The following is a 9,490-nucleotide window of genomic DNA, read 5'->3' as shown; positions in this document are numbered from 1 at the left end:
TTCGATATAATTAAAAAAGAATGACTCTAGATACATGCAAATTTCACTGAATGTTTATTTTATCAATTCTTATACTTGATAAAATTTTTAAAATATTTTGACTTGTTTTGAGCTGTTTACGGACAATTTCATATTTAAATTTTAGATTCTGAGCGGAGCGAGGAAGCTAGTGGTTTTACAATGGTGCTTATTTATTCATTTTATCCTGTATATAAAATTTCTACCAGAATGAGTGCTTCGATTTCAACATATAGTATCTTACCTTTTAGCAAATTGGATCAAGATGGTACTTTAGAGAGATCATTTTCTGGTTTCTCAATAGTTATAAATCCACGGGAAAAACCACCGAAAAATTACGAAAAAACGCTAAAAATGGGATTTTAATTTCTAACGCTTTGTTTATCACCATAGAAACGAATAAAAAATTAAAATATTATAATATTAATTCGACTTACATGATAAAAAAAATAATAACAATATAAAATATCCAGACTGACAAACCGTGTCCGCTCAGAATCGTTTTTCTTATACAATGATATTTTATCATTGAATTCAAGTCTAATACAACCCATTATACAATGACCCACTTGTAACCTACTGTACAGCAGAGCGATATCTACTTACCTGCTTTTTTTATTTATTTTTTTTTATGAATATCAATAAAGTTTTATCTGTTGGGCCAATAAGTGTATAAATATTTATACAAGGCTCCTGATATATTGTAACAATGGCAGTTGAAAAATATTAAAAATACATGGGCACAATTTTTTTTTTTTATAAGCATTTAAAGATCGAATTTTGACAAAATTTATGAAATTTAAAATTGAATAATTATTTTGTAGTTAAAAATTTATAAAATGTTCAACTTTTATATCTAAGGATTGAAAATTTAAAACAAGATTCCACGTAAGTAGCTACTTCTGTTACCAAAATATCTAAAAAATACATAAGCACAGTTTATTTTTATAGTCATTTTAAGTTCAAATTTGGACGAAATTACATACTAAATAACCAAAAATAACTATTTTAGTTATTTTGTTGTGATTGTAAAATATTATTCATGGGTAGTTGAAACTTCTAAAGTATAATATTATATATCTATGATAGTATCACGGTTTGTTGTTGATGTATAACGTGTTGTAAGTACCTAATGGATATTTTGATATGATTAATTTTGAATTTATTATAGGTCAATTTTTTTTATTACCATAGATAAGTATGTAATATGTCTTACACCTAGACTGACATACCACTCAGAATCGTTTTTCTTATACAATGATATTATATCATTGAATTCAAATTTAATACCAATCATTATACAGTGACCCACTTGTAACCTACTGTACAGCAGAGCGACATCCACTTGCCTATCTTTTTTTAAATTATGACGTAAAAAAATAAAATATAACCATTTAAATGTGAATAGATAATTCATGTTATTTCAAAAATTGTTTATAATTTTTTAAGTAAACATTTTTTAATTGCATAATTTTAGATATTTAGTGCATATAAATGCATATTTTTTAACATTTTAGGGCATATTTCAATGCACATTTTGCCAATTTTGAGTGCATAAATGCATGCTTATTTAGGCATTTTTTAAGGCATTAATACTTACGAGCCCTGCTTATAGTATAAAATAAATTACTTTTATAGCAGTAATATCATAAAATATACTTACCTAGTAATATATAGGCTGACAGACCGCCATTGCTCATAATCATTTTTCGTAAGCAATTATTTTTTTAATATCATGGAGTTCGCACCTACACGACATCTACAACTGTACCTTAGCGGTGGCCGTCTACCTATTTGTACCTAAAGTTGATCAAAAACCCGTTAGGTTACTTATTAAATGAAAATCCGGTAGATCAACTTTTACTTCTTAGAAAGAACAAGACGTAGGACGTAGGATACTTGCCAAAGTTAAATTATAAAGAATTAAAGTTGTTGATAATATTTTTTACGCTATTCGAACTTCAAAGTCATTACAAAATAAAAAACTATGTTCTAGATTTTGAGTGGGGTGATGAATGTATTGATTTTATAATGGTATGTGTTTTATTTTGGTGTTTGTATACAGTGTACCTATACTATACACGACAAGTAATGGAAACAATTCTTAGACTTTCAACTTCGAGGGTGGTTTCTGGTAGAAATTGGATATAGTTGGTACTTTTAAGTGGTTGATGTTGAAAATTTCCTTAAAAAAAATAAGGAAAAATGGGAATTTTACGTAACAACTGCAGTTTTTGACAAAATCGTTATTGTTTTTTGGGTAACTCCGAACGAAATAACCGTAGATACTTAAATTTCCACCAAATGTTTATGTTCACATTTTCTGAATATGATATTTTGACGCTTTTTGAGCTATTTATAGATAATTTAAAAAAAAATTAGTTCTTAAAATGTCTATAAAAAAAGATAATATAAAAAATTAAAAATTGAATTAGTGTTAATCTTTATAGTCATTCATGCAATAAATAAAAAAAAAAATAAATGCTTGCTCACAATATTTTTACAAGCGTTCAATGTTAGAATTTTGATAGTAATCTTCATTATTACGAAATTTCCAAATTATTTTGTATTTAGAAATTCATTAATATATTTCGGTCTATATCTTAGATTTGAAACGATTTTATTTTTTGTTGTAATTCAAAATCAAATATGTATGTAGATACTTACAATTTTTACCAAATGTTTATTTTATTATTTCTATTGGTAAGTACATGAAACATTTTTCAAAATACTTAAACTCTGAACTATGTATAGACATTTGAAATAAGTATTCAATTTTTTTAGTTTTTGTTCTATAAATGTTGATAAAAAAAATATTCGTTGGATCAATATGCTTGAAATTTTATTCAATGTTCCTCATAAGTTGGTATTATAGAAATTTAAAATATTATTGATTCATATGCACGATTGTTTTTTTATAAGCATTTGAAGCTTAAACTTTCATAAAATTTGTCAGAAACAAGAAAATTTGCAAATCATTTTGTAGTTAAAAATGTATAAAATGTTATGTAGAATATTATGTTATAAATTCAAATGTCTATAACTAATTGTAGAACAAATGTATTACATGGTTTCTCATAAGGAGTTCGTACTGCAAGAATATAAATATATATATAATAGGTATATAAATTTTAGTTATCTTAAAATATTATAAAACAAAGTCTCTTTTTATCTCTGTATGCTTAATATATTAGAGAAATACCCCTGGGAGGTGCTTAAAAAGACATTTTAAGATTTACGATAGAAATTGCTGTTTATTAATGATTGCTATGGACACAAACTTATAGAAAATATTCAAATAAAAAATAATAATAATAATAATAATAATAAATCTTAATCCTAACAAAGTCCCGCTGTCTGTCTGTACGCTTAGATCTTTAAAACTACGTAATGGATTTTGATGCGGTTTTTTTTAAATTGATAGACAAGAGAAAGGTTTATATGTATATACCATACATAATATAGTAGAGAAACACTAAACCTTTTTTGTATGTTCGGGCATATCTAAAAAATAACTACTTATTTTAATACGGGTTTCACTAATAAAATCGGTCGAGTTTAAAAAGTCAATAAAAGTTATTTCAATAGATTATTACTTGAAAATTGGAGGGTGTATACAGCTTGATTTTTCAACTCATATAGGTTGTGATTTGACAATAATATAATATCATTTAATATGTGTTGAGTTAACCACAAATATTATAGTGACCCCCTCACAACATCTAATGTACAGCAGAGTGGTACATGCCACATGCCCATATTTTTTACTATTTTTTATCTTATTTTCTTTTAAGATATTCACTATTTGAACGATAAAATTCTTTTTTATTCCTATATTCTGAATTAGAATATTTTTTGGTGTATTTTGATACGTATATCTAAACTTAATTTATCTAATTAACTATTCGTTTAAATTTCGATAAGAAAGTAAATACCTAAATAATATCAACAGTCGGTAAAAAGATTTTTTTAATGTTGTTTAGTAGGTAATCTGGTAATAACTTTAAGTAAGTAGGTACAGTCCTGTAAAGAATACTTTTAAAAAGTATTTGAGTAAATACTCAAACACATTTTTTTTTAAAGTATTTAAGATACTACTCTAATACTTTAATTGTAATGTATTTAAAATACTACTCAAATACTTTGAAAAAGTATTTGGAATACTTTTCAAATACTTTTGGTTTTTAAAGTGGGTTTCTAATTATCGTCATATAAACACGTAGGTAGTAGGTAATTCAATAGTCATCTAATAGTTTTAAAGGGAATATTGTTATTCAATATTCAATAACTTTTTTTAGAAATCTGGTTTTCACAAAACTTTGGGCTTCGGCGAATACAGAAATACAGAATATTAAATGAAATTATTATTCCATTATTGTAGTTGACAATAATATTTTTCCAACCAATTATTTCGAATAAAAAAATGTTCGAAATAAAAAACCAAAGTATTCAATACCAAAAAGTATTTTATACAAAAAAAAGTATTTAAAATACCATTCAAAATACTTCATGCTGAAAATATTTAAAAAGTTATTCAATACTTTTACTCAAATACTTTACAGGACTGAGTAGGTAATAATATAACAATAATACTTTTGAAAACATTCATAGTATTTTAAAATAATGAGTGTCTTATACGTTAAACAAATCTCCCTGTATATTATATATTTATATAATATTTTCAGATTAGGTCATACAGTATTAAAACAAAATTAATGAATCAAAAAACGATAAGAATATTAGCTGTATTATTACTTAATAGTTATGATATTTAGGTCCATTACTTCATAAAGTACCTAATTATTTATGATTTATCAATAACAAAAACATAATTTATTATATTTATAAAAATAATTTATTTATTAATATATTATACTAATTTACTAACTACATACCAGATACGTATGTAATTTTTCATCAATAAAGTTGGATATTAATATTTAGCATCAGTTATATTATACTAATCCAATGCCAGTACGGTATTGACATAGAATAATATTATGTTCTATGGTGTTGACTTTTATTATTGTGTATGTTCTTCATTATTTCTCCATTATCGCATAAATGATATCAGCAAAGTTCACTGCCTGTACCACGGTCAAAGGTTGACTCACAAACGCGGAACTACGATGAAATGCTTTTGGCAATAGTACCTATTTCTATAATTGGAAGTATCTGTAAGTGTTTAACAAGGTCGTGGTCAAGGCCACCGTATTGGAAAATAACTATAATGTATAGCCTATATTTTATTATTATGAAACTTATGTAAGGTCATAAATAGTCAACAATTAGTGTGGTAACTGGTAAAAAAACATAATAGTATTTTGATAAAAAGAATTTACTTCATTATATTTATTAATTTTCGGAAAAGATGACCCGAAGTCTTAAAATCACTGACTGGCCTGTCGCCTACCCAGTACCCAGTCCGCCCCTTGTCGTGTCGTATAGTGTTTTTAATGACCATAAATGTGCCTCCATGTCCTGCGTTTTTTATGTTTATACCACAATGGAATACCAATAATATGAATATTGTACCATTTTATTATTTTTTTAGATTCTGAGTGGAGCGAGGAAGCTAGTGGTTTTACAATGGTGCTTATTTATTTATTTTATCCTGTATATAAAATTTTTACCAGAAGGAGTGCTTCGATTTCAACATATAGTATCTTATCTTTTAGCAAATTGGATCAAGATGGTACTTTAGAGAGATCATTTTCTGGTTTCTCAATAGTTATTTAATACCACAGGAAAAACTACCGACAAATTACGAAAAACCGCTAAAAATGGGATTTTAATTTCTAACGCTTTGTTTATCACCATAGAAACGAATAAAAAATTATAATTTTATAATATTAATTCAACTTAAAGGCTATAATAAATAATAATACAATATAAAAATCCAGACTGACAAACCGTCCTTGCTCAGAATCGTTTTTCTTATACAATGATATTATATCATTGAATTCAAGTTTAATACAATCCATTATACATTGACCTACTTGTAACATACTGTACAGCAGAGCGATATCCACTTACCCGCTTTTTTAAGTTATTACTTTTCCACACATAAATGTAACCACACAACCAAAAGTTGACTATTACCGAGAATTTTTACAAAATATAAATGAAAAATGAATGATAATAATGTAGAAAATAGTTATTAAAAAAATCAATTTTTAATGATTGTTAGGACGTTTTATTACTTCATATTACTTGAAAGATTTTTTTATGTCTGGGTTAATATGCGCTGTTGCTCTCAAGGTATATAAATACATATAATATAAAGATACATGAAAGTGTTCAACATGTCTTACAGACTACAAATTAGGGATTTGGCTACCTGGTATAGTGCCATAGTGGTATGCATTCAGAAGAACAATATTTATAATTAAAATAATTTAAATTACATCATACCCAAAATATTTAATATATTTCTATGGATATTTGTGTTGGTATAATGATTATTCTTAAATAAATAATTACAACAAATAAAAATATCATATTTTCCATTCAATCTTTTCGTATTTTATTTAAGTATCTACACTAAATATGAAACATTAAACACTACTGACCCACTCGACATCTAATGTACGGTAGAACGGTTAGCCGCACTTGCCTGATTTTTAATAAATAATAAGTTTTAATATAATATTTGTAATTACAAATAAAAAATCTATATTATCAAGATAAATTCAGTTTTTAAATTATTTATTTTTGCAATGAAATTATTATGTTACAAAATCCAATAATCGTAAATGAAGTCACGTTAATTATTTATTTATGTAATTAAATTATTATGTTACAAAATCCAATAATCGTGACTTAAGTCTAATGAAATTAAACCAAGAAAAAAATTAACATATTTATTTTATATTTTTCCATCTCTATAGCAATATAATTTTAGTTGTCTCGTAGTCAGACTGTTAAGCTTTGCCCCTACAGAATGACACTATTCAACTCAATGACTCAATTACTAACTAAAGGTACAGGTTATAAAAATCAAATATCTCTTACTTGCCTGGTAGTAAGTACTCAATAAAATATGTTGACATGTTGTCGTTCTGAGTTTCTGACTATCGGATGGAAAATTGGAAAATAAAGGCTATTCAAAACTATATTGCCTCATTTTTATTTAAATCATATAACATATCACATTTGTAATAAAAATAAACAATGGGTTTGGTACTATACACAATATAATACCTATTTAATCGGATCAAAAATAGAATAACCCGATAACAAAAATAAAATGAACATTTTCATGAATTTTCGGCATACCCACACGTGTATTCAGTGTTTAGAATTTATCACAATATTATAAGATGCATTTTTGTCTGTTTTCATATTTTGTTCTTGAAAATAACGAAGGGCCCATTGGTACGACTGACAGGCCAGTCAGGTTAGGTGAGGTTAGGTTAAGTTAGGTTAGATTAGCGATATGATGTAGTATGAACTTGTCAACGACCGCAATAAACAAATTTATAAAATTATTCTTATTCGTGACTCATATGGTATTTAATATTTATACAATGCACACCTGTCTAAAGTGCGGGTTTCTACTATACACGTTAGCGTAAATCCTATTCTGTGTTTGGTTGGTTAGATTAGGCTACCATACGTCCACACGATTAACCACGATACCGTGTTGTTGGACATAGCTAAACATTTTTCGTGTACAGGGCACACGTGTATAGTGGAAACCCGATTAAAATGAAATTTGTGGTCCTCATAAAACGCCAGTACATAACGGTATTAACTATCAAGGAATATATTATGATCGATTTATCATTTATTTTAGTATTCAATTCTGTTGACCCCGTGACACAGAAATGTCAATGCGAGAATGATAAATCGGTACCAAAAGTAATATTCTATCTTTTTATAATTTTATGGATATACAGATAACTCGATTATCGGGGGCGAAAAAAAATTCGAGTTATTAAAATTCGACTTATAGACGTTCGAGTTATCGAGGTTTCACTGTATGTATAAGAGATAATATTTATTTCTGTGCTTTCGAAAATTAATTGATACATTACATAATGTCACCGGTGATAATGGATTTACTTATAAATCATTTCCTCGTATTCGTTTGCTTCTTTGGATGTACCTAATACTAATAATTTTTAACACTATTTTGTATAATTCGATTTGGATAATAGGTCCTATTAATATAGTACCTATCCACTGCAGAAAGGCGACTACAGTTATCACTTATCAACCAATCAAACCTTGTCACTTATATTTGTACAAACTATAATGATCAGCAATTTACATTACTCTATTCTCAATAGAAACTAGATGCATTTCCGTCGAAGTCGAACACAATCCTAGCTGATTTATAGCCTATAGGACACGCTATTTTAGGATTATATGTACAATTTATCTTTTCACGAATAAATTAAATATACTAAATATTTTATTATTTATTACACAGGAGGAATAAAGAATATAATTATTTCAAAATTAGCAGACCTAATATTTTATTCAAATAATCGTTGATTTGCACTCTTAGAGTGTGTCTCTGAGTGATAAAATAAAATTGTTATAATTTAAAAAAAAAGCCTAGTACTAATATCAAAAATATAAGATATGAATTTTTTCTTATGATTATTGATTACCTACACCATTAGCTACTGGAGGGTGGCTAAACGGTGTGGAATTCATTCATAAATAATTGAAATAGATCAATGATAGATTCGATACACATATAATAACTATATTCGTAGGTATATGTAGAGGTACATATTATCATTTTACTCTGAATTTGCTTTCAGTCATTTTAATATTTTTTCATACTGTAGGTCAGCGATTCCCAAAGTGTGTTCGGCGGAACCTAAGGATTCCGTGGGATAATCTCAAGGGTTCAGCCAGATGTATGCGTAAATATTGAGAAAATTATTTTATATTTTATTTGGGAAAAAACGTTACTATAGTATAATACTGCTATAAAATATTCGTTTAACGGATATTGGGGTTCCACGAAACACGGAACTTTTTCTTAAGGGTGCCATGGTCGTAAAAGTTTGGGAACCGCTGCTGTAGGTAGTAGCAGGTCGTAGCTGGTTTTTGAAATTAATTGACTTGTGGGGGTAATGTGAATAAATAAATAAAACCCATAACTTTGTATTTAACTACCTACATTTATTTGTCAGAATTTTCAATAAATTAGCTTTAATAGTGTAATAGTATAATGTATTTAGGTACATCAATATTGAAATATACCAATATTGGATTTTTTTAATTCAAATCATTCCACCATTTTCATCATCTAATACACAGATCATAATACCATTCATTTGCATTTTAATATTATATTTATTAATAATATAACGAAAATTAGGAATTAGTATACCATTCCGTAGCTAAACTTAGGGTACAACAGGGGAACTTAACGGTCACCATTAAGAGGACGCTACACGTATAGCGAAACATATACAACGGCCGAGAGAACGCGCTGTTAAGTGTTTTG

At 27.1% G+C, this 9,490-nt stretch overlaps 1 protein-coding gene across 5 annotated transcripts in view; it reads right to left on the bottom strand.

Annotated features, from left to right (window-relative positions):
* Nucleotides 1-1,812, bottom strand: part of LOC100164959 (cytochrome b561) — a 10,196-nt gene extending 8,384 nt beyond the window's left edge. For all 5 annotated transcript variants that reach the window (XM_029487394.1, XM_029487393.1, XM_029487395.1 and 2 more), the window contains exon 1: nucleotides 1,682-1,812. The gene's annotated coding sequence lies outside the window, so the exon portion shown is untranslated. The remainder of the gene's footprint in view (nucleotides 1-1,681) is intronic.
* Nucleotides 1,813-9,490: the final 7,678 nt, after the last annotated feature.

The sequence above is a fragment of the Acyrthosiphon pisum genome, chromosome A1, assembly GCF_005508785.2.
Source record: "Acyrthosiphon pisum isolate AL4f chromosome A1, pea_aphid_22Mar2018_4r6ur, whole genome shotgun sequence".
NCBI classification, from domain to species: domain Eukaryota; kingdom Metazoa; phylum Arthropoda; class Insecta; order Hemiptera; family Aphididae; genus Acyrthosiphon; species Acyrthosiphon pisum.
The sequence above is the reverse complement of the archived record's forward strand: the minus strand, read 5'-3'. Positions and strand labels throughout refer to the sequence as shown.